This window comes from Stegodyphus dumicola, chromosome 10 (genome assembly GCF_044657685.1).
Source record: "Stegodyphus dumicola isolate Sdum_Otavi_A_Nest chromosome 10, ASM4465768v1".
Classification (NCBI taxonomy): Eukaryota; Metazoa; Arthropoda; class Arachnida; order Araneae; family Eresidae; genus Stegodyphus; species Stegodyphus dumicola.
The window spans coordinates 29,017,455-29,029,822 of NC_140777.1; the positions used below are offsets into that span (position 1 = coordinate 29,017,455).

Sequence of the window (12,368 nt, forward strand, 5' to 3'; positions counted from 1 at the left end):
ATTTCGCTGTCTACTAAATATAAGGCTTGCTCTTTAGCTATTAACTGAGTAAGTAGTTCTTCAATAACCTCACTGTTTGGATTTGAATTTTCAGTTTCGATTTGGAGTTTATCTAATACCTTTGTAGTAATAGTTCGCAAATAAGCCTGTGGCGTTCCGACAGATACTTCAACTTCTATTCATGAGATGGCGCCACGTGTAAAATCCAGTTCTTAATCGGAGCAGCAAAGCGACATCTTTACTCACTCAGACTTCTCGTCGGACAAGGTACGCGACGCTAGCACGAATTGTGTTCCGAGCTCTGTGTTGATCTCTGCAATGTAATTTAAATTGTAATTTAGTACTTAATATATTCTTTTGTTATAGGAGATTGTCTACTCTTATTTATTTTAATTATATCATGCATTAAGCACACACGACCACCAAAAGTGGTGACCTTTTGACTGAGCATGCTACTGACAATGGATTTTCAACGACCCTAAGCCACGTGCATCCAAGGCATTCTGAAGAACTGACTAAAAATAACAACGAATATGGACATTAAACGTATGCTACAACGTACCCCTTCAATTATTTCTAGATGTATTGATATATATTGCTTGTGTTTTTTTCAAAGTCGTGCATATCATCGCAAGGAGCTTCAGCAAATCATCAATGTGATCTGTTCCGTTCCGCTGACGGGGATGTTTCCATAACCGGCACTTGGCGAAATTGCGGATTTGTTTACATCGGAAGTGAGCGTACGTGCGCCAGAATATAGTAACCCTGGTAATTGTTGCAACCCACACAGGGAATTTTCCTGAAGGAGGAAAAGGGAAATTTTCTGTTTACTTTTCGAACATTACGGTAAGAGAAAATAAAGTTTGAAAGTCGCAAATCATTATTAGTTCATATTTTCGCAAAACGTTTATGGGGTTTATTTTTCGAACATTACGGTAAAAGAAAATAAAGTTTTTTATATTTTCGCAAAACGTTTATGGGGTTTGGGGAGTTAAAAAATGCAGCAAATTATTATTATTAACATAACAAAATGTTCCTTTTTTAGGTATTATATATGTTATAAATATTGCTATTGCCATGAAGACAAACTGGGCAAAGTTAAAATGATACCAACAACAACAGCATTTAATTTATTATAGCTTTTTTCTTACTTTTACTAGAATTCTAATGATAAAATGATTAGTGCATTTAAATACATATTAAATGAAAATATTAAAATAGATATGGAGATGCATTAAATATGATTTGGACTAATTTAATTATGTATTCTTACATATATAGCTATGCACATTTAATTTTTCTCAATAAAAATAATTAAGCTATCCTTATTATTTTTATATGTCTATACATTTTTTAACTCTGCACATAGCTACTCAGAAAGAAAGATATATGGGTAGGATATAAGAAGATAAAAATTATTAATCTTCCCTTCAAAGTCAAATGGATATAGCTGTAGTATATGATTTCAAAAAAAGTAAATCATTAGAATATTAAGCTGAAAATATAAGTCTGAAGGAAAGAGATTTTTCTTAAATTCAAACTGTGCACAAAACATTTCAGATGCATTCAAACTCTGAACTGGAACATGTTAATTTACTGTTGTGGAACTAATATGAAAACAATATTGTTGACAGTATAGTAGTGTACCACCAAAGAATTTATGCTGCGAGAAGAAGCAAAGCTTCGATGACACCACAAAGCCAAATGATAACTGGCTTAATTTTTACTCTTTTTATGCATAAAATGTCATAGTTGTTAGTATCTCATTAAAATGTATTTTCTAATAATATAATGATTTGCAAATGATGGAAATTTACTTGTCATTAAAACATTTTGTTCTAAACATGCTTCAGCTTATCAAAGAAGTTAAAGCTATTCCAACCTATCCCCCATATTAAAGTTTGATTAAATCAGGTTCATGTCTAATGCATCAAAAATATAAATAAACTTTCTTTAGTATTTGTCAAACATCAGTTCTCATGGCCTTAAATTGGATGCAAGATTTATTTCACAAAGTTATGTTTTCAGTTATGGGGCAAAACTTTTAAATTTGTTATTTGAATCTGTTACGTTAGTCTTTATTTTAAAGAATATATTGTATGTCATATGGCCATGAAGGCAACCTGGTTAAAGTAGAAATGAAATCAAACTTTCTAATTAATGTGATTTGAAGCCATTGTGTTATACTTCGAGGAATATGTTATATGGTAAATATGTGTGCTCATGTTTTTCCTGGAAAGGGCATAACATTTTTTTACAGAAATAAGTTACCAACCTAAATCTATTGTCATGGCAATTAAATTTTTCTGAAAGAGCAGGATTATTTATAAGCCAAGTGCTAAACCTTTGTATTGTTACCCTGATCATGAAATTTTAAATGGTGATTTATTTTTTTTTTTCAGGTTGAACTGCCCTTCAATGAAAGCTTTTGCTCGATGTGTGGCCTGTAATAGCAATAAATGGGACTTTTGTGAACTGAAATCTGTTAGGCTTTCCAAAATCCAGAAAGGTAAAGTTTAACTTTTTATTTAAGCCTAATGTTCTTAAAATATATTAGAATATCCATAGGTGACATTTGATTATTGTTTAATAAAGACACCATAACAAAATAAGCTGATTGAATCACCAAATTTGTAACTTGTAACTTTTAAATATATCCAGACTGTCTGCTTTAATAAGGAAGTAACATACAGTGCATATATAGTAGTGTTTTGATTTTCATTTATCATTTTATTCTGTTTTAAGTATGAGTTCAGCAATGCTCCAACATAAGGTATTCCAATTTATATGAGCTTTAAGTCGTACAGCTCCTTATTTTATTTTGCATATTTATACTTGTTGTTTTGAAATTGTCAATAATTCATAAAATGCTGATGAACAAAACATTACTATGCCTATATATAAGAATTAGCTTTAATGAAATAAGAAGCATCAAAGTATATGCTAATTGCCATAAAACTCCATACCTTTCTTCAAAACAGTACTTCAGTTATAACTGTGTTAACAGACGATGCAGTTGTTCAACATTTTTATACACTGTGCTGTTACTTTCATACTTTGGTTCAGGAAAGTAAATGGGATTTGATATTCTATATTTCTTCTTTTTTCCCCACATTATAATTATGAATCGAGTTATCAGAAAAGAATAATTAATTTTATGAAACCATTAGCATCAGAATAACTCCATTTCTTGCACATGTACTTTTTGTTTCCAATGGTGGATGCTTGCCTATGCCGGCATTGGCCACTCCTAAAATCAGGTATGGTGATCTATTATGGAGGCACCTAATAGGCAGGCCACCTTTGCCTCCTATGAAGGGACAGATAATTTACATCCATGCCTTGTTCATTATTCGAACCCGGGTCCCTCAGTATTGTACTCAGGCTTCCCTAATCACTATACCATCCGGGCAGCTATGACTTTATTTTAATATGCTATTTTGTATTGATATGTAATATGAAAAATACATTTTTATTATGTATTTTTTAAAACAAGTGCTTTTTAGTCATTGGTTCTGTTTAACTAGAATTCACATGTATTGTTTTATATGCAAAATAAATACGACCCAGACTGATTGGAATCTGACTTCAGAGCTTTCGCTCGTCGCATCTGTCACATAGCTTCAGAGCTATAACTGTGTTATATTTAATTTTTAGTACTTAAATATTAATTTGTTAAAGTTAAAAAGTAATAAAGCTGAAGAATGTCAATGTGATATATTTCTTAACAATAATGTGCAGTAGTCCCTCTTTAAAAATGGTTTTGATTATCTGCAGACAATAAAAATTGAGAAAGTTATGAAAATTAGATTATTTTGTTGAATTCAAATTGGCCAAATGATAAAGATATACAGTCAAAAGTCGTTAATTCGGACACCCATAATCCGGACCTCAAAGCTACAAACTTTCTGCGCATGCGTCGCGTTCATGCATGCACACAGGCGTTTAAGAGTGCGCGTAATACCTTTACGGCTGCGAATATGTTTGTGCACATGCGCGTTTAATGTGTAACGGAGGTATAAGCTAAGCTAAAATTATCTGATTCAGTTAATGTTGCACATTGCGTTGCTCCTTAATCTTCGAATTGGATCCGGCTTATTATTTTTTGCAGACTTTTAGAACAATTTCATAAAAGTAAGCTTGAACTTTCGATTATGTCAAATAGAATTTCCGATATATATTTACTAATATGTAATTTATATCTACAAAGCGAAAGTATGTTCTGAAATCCGAAATCTGTTTATCAATTTCACGCCGCGGATTAGAAGGTGATCTGTCAGCACTATCCTTATCTTCAGGGCAGATGTTTTTATTTTATTTGGCTTATAATTCCTTATTATGTATAGTATTTCATGTCTATGTACTCTCTTTGATATGATTTAAATCAAGTTCCTCGTCATTATAATTCGTTTCCGATAGTGAAGAAAGTGACCCAGAGGTTATTGAAAACGAAAACATTTCCATTGACAAATTAGTCGGTATTCTCAACACAGCAATTATAAGACTTGAACAGCGGAACTTTGTAACTAAACAAGAAATTATGTCTGTTTAATAGAATAAAAGAGAAAGTATTATCACGTGAAACGAAGCAACTTACATTGAAATAAATGTTTAATAAAGTAAACAAATAAATATTAAGCTTTTTCTTTTTGTAAATTTTGATACCCTTTAGATCATAATTGTTCTTTATTTCATAAATTACGGTTTCATATTTTTAATTTTGTAATTTCTGCATGCCATCTTACCAGATTTAAACTGATGATCTATAATCTAGAAAAATCGATAATCCGGAATCGCCGAAGTCCCGACGAGTCCGGATTAACGACTTTTGACTGTACTTGCATATAAATCACTGTACTTGCATATAAATCACTTCTGCATATGATTGAAGCTTAACAATATGTGCTTGTTAACTTCAGTTGTCTATAGTATTATTATTATGACAGTTTAACACTTGATATTTGCAGCACATTACCTCAGATTAGACCTATAGGATAAAATGTAGTTGAAAACTTTGGGAGGTTATAAATGAAATAAACGCAGAAGAAATTAACTCAAGCCATTACTATTGTGAATGAATAACAGAGCAGTTAGAAAATTTATTATAATTCAGAATTAATGTTTAGTACTGGCAAAGAGAAAGTGAATAGTGTATTAAGTTAGATAGTTTTCCCAATAGAAATATTAACTTAAATAAAAAGAACAAAACTATAAATTTTCCCTCATTAATTATTAATATTTTTATTATGTTTCATTATTAAACATGTTTATTACTTGTGTATCCTGCCAAATAGACTGGCTGCATGGAAGTTTTCATAATTTTCTCTATGTGTGACATGAATTTATGCATCCAAAATGCTAACCTTTGTATGCAACACTCACTCATTTCTAATGGTTTAAAGTCCCAATACTCGTTTAATTTAGCATTTGCAGTATCAGCGTTGTTACACTATGAGTATTACTAATATTTTAATTCAGTGCTGCTTTTTAATTACTTTCACATTGATTTTATTCAATAAATAAATTAACTAAAATATAAAATGTATTGTGAATCGATTTTGTAATTATTTATGTTTATAATTTTTATCCCTTCCAGCTGATTAGGTGTGCAGAAGCAGCAGACTTGTAAATGTGAAGGAGCTATTTGCTTAGTTATGCAGTAGAATTCACCACCCTGCGGCAAGCTTCATTAAAGCTGTGAACAGCCAAGCTAACCATCTTCAGGGCAAGTGGCTGCATCAAGCAAACCCAGTGACATTCCAAAGAGGAATGTCAGTCAAAATAAAAACTTAATACCTAAATCTCGGAAAATCAGACAATTAAGCCACAAATCTTGTGACCAATTTTTCAGTTGCTGTGCTTAGTGCGATAAAGTTATATGGCAATAAACTGAAAAGCTATGGCAGGTATTCTATTGTACCCTTTAATGAAATCAATTTAAAGCAAGCTTATCATATGATAAGCAAAATGATTGTATCATTGGATATGAAGACTATGGTAATGATTGCATTGCTGGGTATGCAGGCTATGGTTCTACAATGAGCCAAATGTAATATCTCAGTATGCTGTGACTATTAAAATTATAAATTATGTATTATTACTTCATATTGGTCATTATGTTCCAAAATAGATGCTCTTTTTATATAGAACTATATAAATGTAGAAAATCTGAGAAGTTAATTTTATATGGAAAGCCTTCGTGCAAAATTAATAGCATCTTGTTAATTTCATATATGTTTTGTGAAAGTAATTGCTGCTGAATCTAGAATTAATGCATTATCTGAGATTTGAGACAAAATTTGTCAAATTAGAAGATAGTGAAATAGATAAATAGGAAATGAAACATGAAATTTATATATTTAATATTGAAATAAATATCTCAGTAAATTGGCTGTATGTAAAGTATAATGGTGCAATTTTTATAATTTTTTACTAAAATGCTAAAATTATGTGCTATGAAAATTTTATTTTCATTAATATTTATAATTTTAAGAGTTATTGAATTTAAAAGTGAAAGAAAAAGCTACAGTTATTTCAAGACTCTTTAATAAAACAATTCTTTATTCTTGTATTCTCGTATGAAAATTTTCTGTATATTTAACATAAAATTGTATGCATGTAAATAAATTTTTTAATTTATTATTATCATTCTGTTAGCTTCAATTTTTATTCTCAATAAATTTGATACATATATTTAATATTCAGCTAAGTTTTATTAACCATGACTGATAAGCATTTTAAATTTCATTCTGTCAAAAAATTTAAAATTCCCTTTATTTCTTGTAATTTTTTCATACACCTCTCATTTTCTGTTTAATTGTAAATATTGCATACTTATAATTTTATAAAGCATAACTTCCCTTCCCTGAAAAAGCACACAGATTCATTCTTAATTTAAAATTCAATTACAAGTCCAATGTGAAAATGAATTAGCCAATGGAACAAAATAACACATATGTCGTTAATAGAGGACAACATATCAATAATTCCCTTAGTTTCATTTATCCCATTAGCTTCTTTACTTATTAAAAAAATTCTGATTCCCCCCCCTCATGGGGGGAATCAGAATTTCAGTGTAAAGTCACACTAATGCATACATTTACATATACACATTTGCTGCCCCTTAATGTAGTATAACTAATGTTACTCTCCATTGATAATGTTTATTTTTATTTTAACTTTGCCTATATCATTCACTTTTAAAATAAGCACAAATTTCTATACTGTTTTTTTGGTTATCAGTATTTATTTCAAGATTCACACATCTGCAATTTCCAGCTTCATTTATTAAAATATATTATGCATTTTACGCATTATTTACATTATTTATACATTATTACTGGTATTAATCTTATTATCTTTTATGGATTGTAAACTGACTCTGGATGAAGGAAATTTCCATTATTAAATATTTTCTATTAGCTTAAATAAAACATAAATACACACACGCAGAATGTTTGAAATAGGTTTTATGCTTAGTATATTGACTGATCTAAGGATGGAAAAGTTGTACAAATAAAACATGTAATTTTGTAAAATCATTACATTTGTCAAAGTAAGAAATAGGGCAAATATGCAAAATTCTATCTACAGTGCCAGACTTAATTATCGATGCTCAGGATGGAAATCTCACTTGGTCACCCTATATTGGAATGATCACCATACAAAATGTCAACACAAATATAAAATTAACATTTACTTAATTAAAATTAAATATTTTAATTGATTTGAAAAGCAAGTCTTAAGATTAAGGGGGAAAATTACATTTAGAAAACAAATTTATATTTAAAAATGCTTATTAATCAGCTATTTTTGATGATTTAAAAAATATTGTTAACTTTTCTAAAAATAAAAAAGCTATAACTGTTTTTAGTGAATTTTGACTTACGAAAGTTTGTTTATAGTTTTGTCAAAAATTAATTAACATGTTTAGCTACCGTATTTTCAATGCAAAAAGACTGACAAGCCATTAAATCTTGGCACATTGTTGATCGAAGATAGCTTTTAATCCACTTCAACTTTGAAAAGCTTCTCTAGCATGGAGCAACTGAAACATACACCGTCCGAAAAATATCTTTAGTGCCAATTATGAGTTAGGGATTGATTCTCCCAATACAGACCACATATTAGCTTCGTTTTTTTTAATATATACTTAAAAACTTAAGGTTTTTCGGAGGCCTCTCCTCTTAATCAGTGGCCTGGCTGTTCTGCTCCCCCTGGTACTCTTCTGCCTAGCCAGAATATGAAAAAGGTGCAATACCCTAGCCAAATTTTCCATTGTGGTAATGAAGGAGAAAATTCCTTGCATTCTCCCCCACTTCAAGGGCGACAAGGAAGGTAAGGATCAGTTGCTAAATCCTGATAGTGACATATTATAGGCTACCACATTTTACTTCAGGCGCCAATAGGCAGGAAAAATATACGTTGCCCTCGCCGAGTTTCGAACCCCTAACCTCATGATTTCTAGGCGGGCGGGCTTCCGATTATACCATTACAGACCGCTTTAAAGAGGAAAAAATACCTATAACTCTTCCTATTAATAATGATTAGTTTTTCTCAGACTTGGTTTGGCTTATTAAATTACGGCAAAGCACTCGAGGGCTATCTGCATTAAGGGAGGGATGCCTTCGTGGAGGACTTTTTAAGGGAAACTGGCTCGTATACACGTTACACATGAGGAAAACCACGAAAACACCCATGCAGCCAGCCCGTTCGCGGGATTCGAACCTCGGACCGAACTACCAGTGTTCAGCGACGTTACCGCTCGGCCGCTGGTGGGCCCTTGTTTTCCAGTAAATTAATTTAATGTGGCGTCATATTTTATAGTTTTACTAGCTTTTACCCACGGCTTCACTCGCGTTAATGTCCTTAAATAAGTTTCAACTTCGCGTGAATTTTAAAAATACACTCTGCGTAAAATTTCAGTAAATACTGCCCTTCTTCTATACCTATAGACCGCGGATATTTTGTATTTACGTGGAGTGTATCGCCATGAAATCTAGTAAAACTGCTACATATATTTTCTTAATGACTGAAAAATTTTTGTGAAAGATGAGCCGAAACCCGTAAATACTGAAGGATTTCAAATAATAAAATTAAACAAGTAAAAATTAATAAATGTTACGCTTTCACGCCTTAATTACTTAACGGATCATCATGAAATTTTCAAGAAATACTTTTGATATATTAGCAGTGGCGTAGATTGGGTGAGGCTATCTGTTTTTGGGCCCAGCATCCAAGGGGCGCCTTATTGATGCTACGAAATTTTTGAATGAAGTGTTTTCCATTTTTGGCACATAGAATGGGGCGCAAATGCTTCAGTTGTTCCCAGGCGCTGGAAACTCTAGCTATGCCCCTGTATATTAGAAAAGGTTATAAATAAAATGTTTATTAAATATTTATTGTCTATAAAATGTTTGCGTGGTTTAAGCCAAGCACCTGTGCGCGCAGACAAACTTTTATATCGTTTAACATTTAATGTTTATACAACGGCAATCATTTTAACTATAAAACTTATTGTATAGTTTAAGTTTCAACTGATAAGTTACATTATATAGCCTAAAACCTTTTCTAATCTTTCTTGAAAATTTCATGGTGATCGGTTAAGTAATTAAAAAGTAAAAGGGTAATAAACAAACGCACAAACAAACTCGCATTCGCATTTATAATATTAGTTAGGATTATATAATATTAAAAACAATTTTTTTTTCGTTATGACATAATTACGAATAACCTTGCTTTGTTAAGTTCCCCCACTTTAAAGGTAACCTCTCATATGCATCGGCAAAATACAATTCATCTTTCTGTTATATATACAGGCTGACTCATCTCTAATAAAAATCAAACGAAATAAACCGTATTTATATGGGGCAACAAGGCCAGAAATGGAAAAACAGATAAATCTGTATTTTGTACCAGTGCTCCTGGTAGGCACTTGGAGAGCTTTCTGATTCCAACCACAGAGTATATACCGTTTTACGAATTCAGAGTTTGCAGACATTCACTTCGTGTATCAAACAGCTGACGGCAATGGAGGAGCCACTGTAAGAATATATGGGAAAAGGTGCCCAACCACGTGTGTATCATAATATTAATGTTCGCACATTTGCATCAGAACCTATTTCAATGAACATGGTCTCTTCAGGGTAAGAATATAGAATGTCAAATGGCAAAGATCAACCGAAACACCTGTTATATAGGAGGATGGGTCGCATGTTATGGAAGCTGTATATATGCTTATACCAAAATTAAAATGCACAGACATATATGCAATTGTGGCTCCAACAGGAGTATCTAGAATCAATGGATATTATGCAGCTCACCTTGCCTTTCTTTAATTTTATCTGCAATGTGCCCAGTTATTGCGATGATAATCTGCGATGTATTGTATTTTTTTGCGGTGGTTCTTAGAGACACCTTCATAATGGCACCCAGATATAATGGTGAATACACCTTTATAAAGATCGATCGCTGTTCGAAAAAATAAAATTCTTTGTAAGGGTGCCTTGGCATAAAGGCATGTGAACCTTACAAAAATCAATCTGTAATTTTGAAAAATGCAACCTCTGTAAGGATACGGACAATTTAAGGCAGGTCTCTTTATGCGAATGGGGTTTTCATTTGCATTGCAGATTAATTAATTAATGATGCAGGGGATGGAATTAATTTTCGGCACTTTTGTGAAAAACAAGATTTTTCTACGGAAACACTCGTCTTACATTTCTCAAAGGGTACATTTATACAAAGTCCAGTGAAGTGAATTTGCATAAAGGTGCCGAAGATTTATTTGATCCTTCGCTTAATTAATTAGTCAGCAGAGGCGTAGCTAGGGTTTTCGGCGCCCGGGGACAACTGAAGATTTTGCGCCCCTTTCTCTGTGTCAAGAACGGAAAACATTTCATTCTAAAATTTCGTAACATCAATTTCGCGCCCCCTGAATTCTGCGCCCGGGGATAGATGTCCTCCCTTGCCCCACCCTAGCTACTTCACTGCTAGTCAGTAATGAAAACAAAAATTGAACTTACATAAGTATGCACTTTTATGAAGAGTGCTTTTCTGAAGTTAGAAAATGATACTCATCAGGGACGCTCGTCTTCAAGGCAGGCGCATTTCTAACAAGATTTCTTTAGGTAAAAGGATTATCAAACAACAACGATTTGCACAGGTGTGCAAGTATCTTTATGATGCAGGGCCGTTCCTAGTGAGGGTGGAGAGCGTAAAAGTAAGCGGGCTTCGAAAATCAGGGGCGACCGGACTTCCGCGATACCTAAATATTTCAAATTCATTATAAATACTTGTCATATGTCAGTACTTGTTATACAATGTGTCATATGTAAGTACTTAGTGAGTATGAAATATAAATTTTATTAATCATTGAGCATTTTGTTTTAAATTTGGGGGCGGCAATCTCGAATGTACTCGGGTATCTAATGGCCTAGGAACGGCCCTGTTATGATGTACTCCTTATCAAACCATCTTGATTCAAGGCAAACTAGATATCTAGTTGGCTTGCTTGATTCTTTTAACAGAGCCCTTGTGATCTAGAATTTCGAAGCTGTATTTATAGATGATAAAGTCCAGTAAAGTGAATTTGCATAAAGGTGCCGAAGATTTATTTGATCCTTTGCTTAATTAATTAGTCAGTAATGAAAACAAAAATTGAACTTACATAAGGATGCACTTATGTAAGTTCAATTTTCCTCCTTTCTTATAAAAAGGTCTTCTAGATCTCAGCGCAGACTGTGGATTCAGATGAACTCACTGCTACTCAGTCCCATGTTGCTTGACATCGCTTCGCCATTATTAATATGTAAGTGGATGACTGTTTACTGAGCCTATACCTACTACTACCCAAGATGGGAGAGTAAGATTTTTGTAGGCGAGATTTCACATGATTTCTGAAGATAATCCCATGACTCTGAGGCACTGTTTATGATTCCAACCCGAGTGGCTCCAGCCCATTACGTCATTCATGCATGTGAGTATTAAGTGAAATTTTGTAAAGCAATGGGTTGGGGCATGATGAACCTCTGTCGAAGCTCCCATATTCACATGAATTATTTAGCACGAATTTCTTTCTGAGGAAGACACAGAGCTAGATTTAGACTTGATAAGGCTCTAGGCTGTTTGAAATATGGGGCTCTTTATAAGTCTGTTATACTATATTTTAATTTTAGGGGGGCGAAGAAAGTGGAGGCCCTAAGCTATATATAATAGTAGCTTATATGTGTAGCTTATACGTAAATCCTGCACTGGAAAGACACTTGAGACCAATGTGCATTAAATGGCTGTTGTTTCTGATGTAGGGCTTACTGGAATAACTGCAAAAGTAGCTACTATTATGCTACGAAATTGAAGGTGCCTTTGTA

At 32.7% G+C, this 12,368-nt stretch overlaps 1 long non-coding RNA gene across 4 annotated transcripts; it reads left to right on the forward strand.

The window, feature by feature from the left end:
• The first annotated feature begins 266 nt into the window (after positions 1-266).
• Positions 267-6,620, forward strand: LOC146994934 (uncharacterized). Of its 4 annotated transcripts, none has more exons than XR_015043382.1 (3): positions 267-546; positions 2,403-2,509; positions 5,597-6,620. It is a non-coding gene; the product is annotated as an uncharacterized LOC146994934 (long non-coding RNA). The 4 variants fall into 4 exon arrangements; XR_015043379.1 differs by having other exon boundaries at positions 267-846; positions 5,597-6,619; XR_015043381.1 differs by lacking the exon at positions 267-546 and adding an exon at positions 830-935.
• The last annotated feature ends 5,748 nt before the right edge of the window (positions 6,621-12,368 follow it).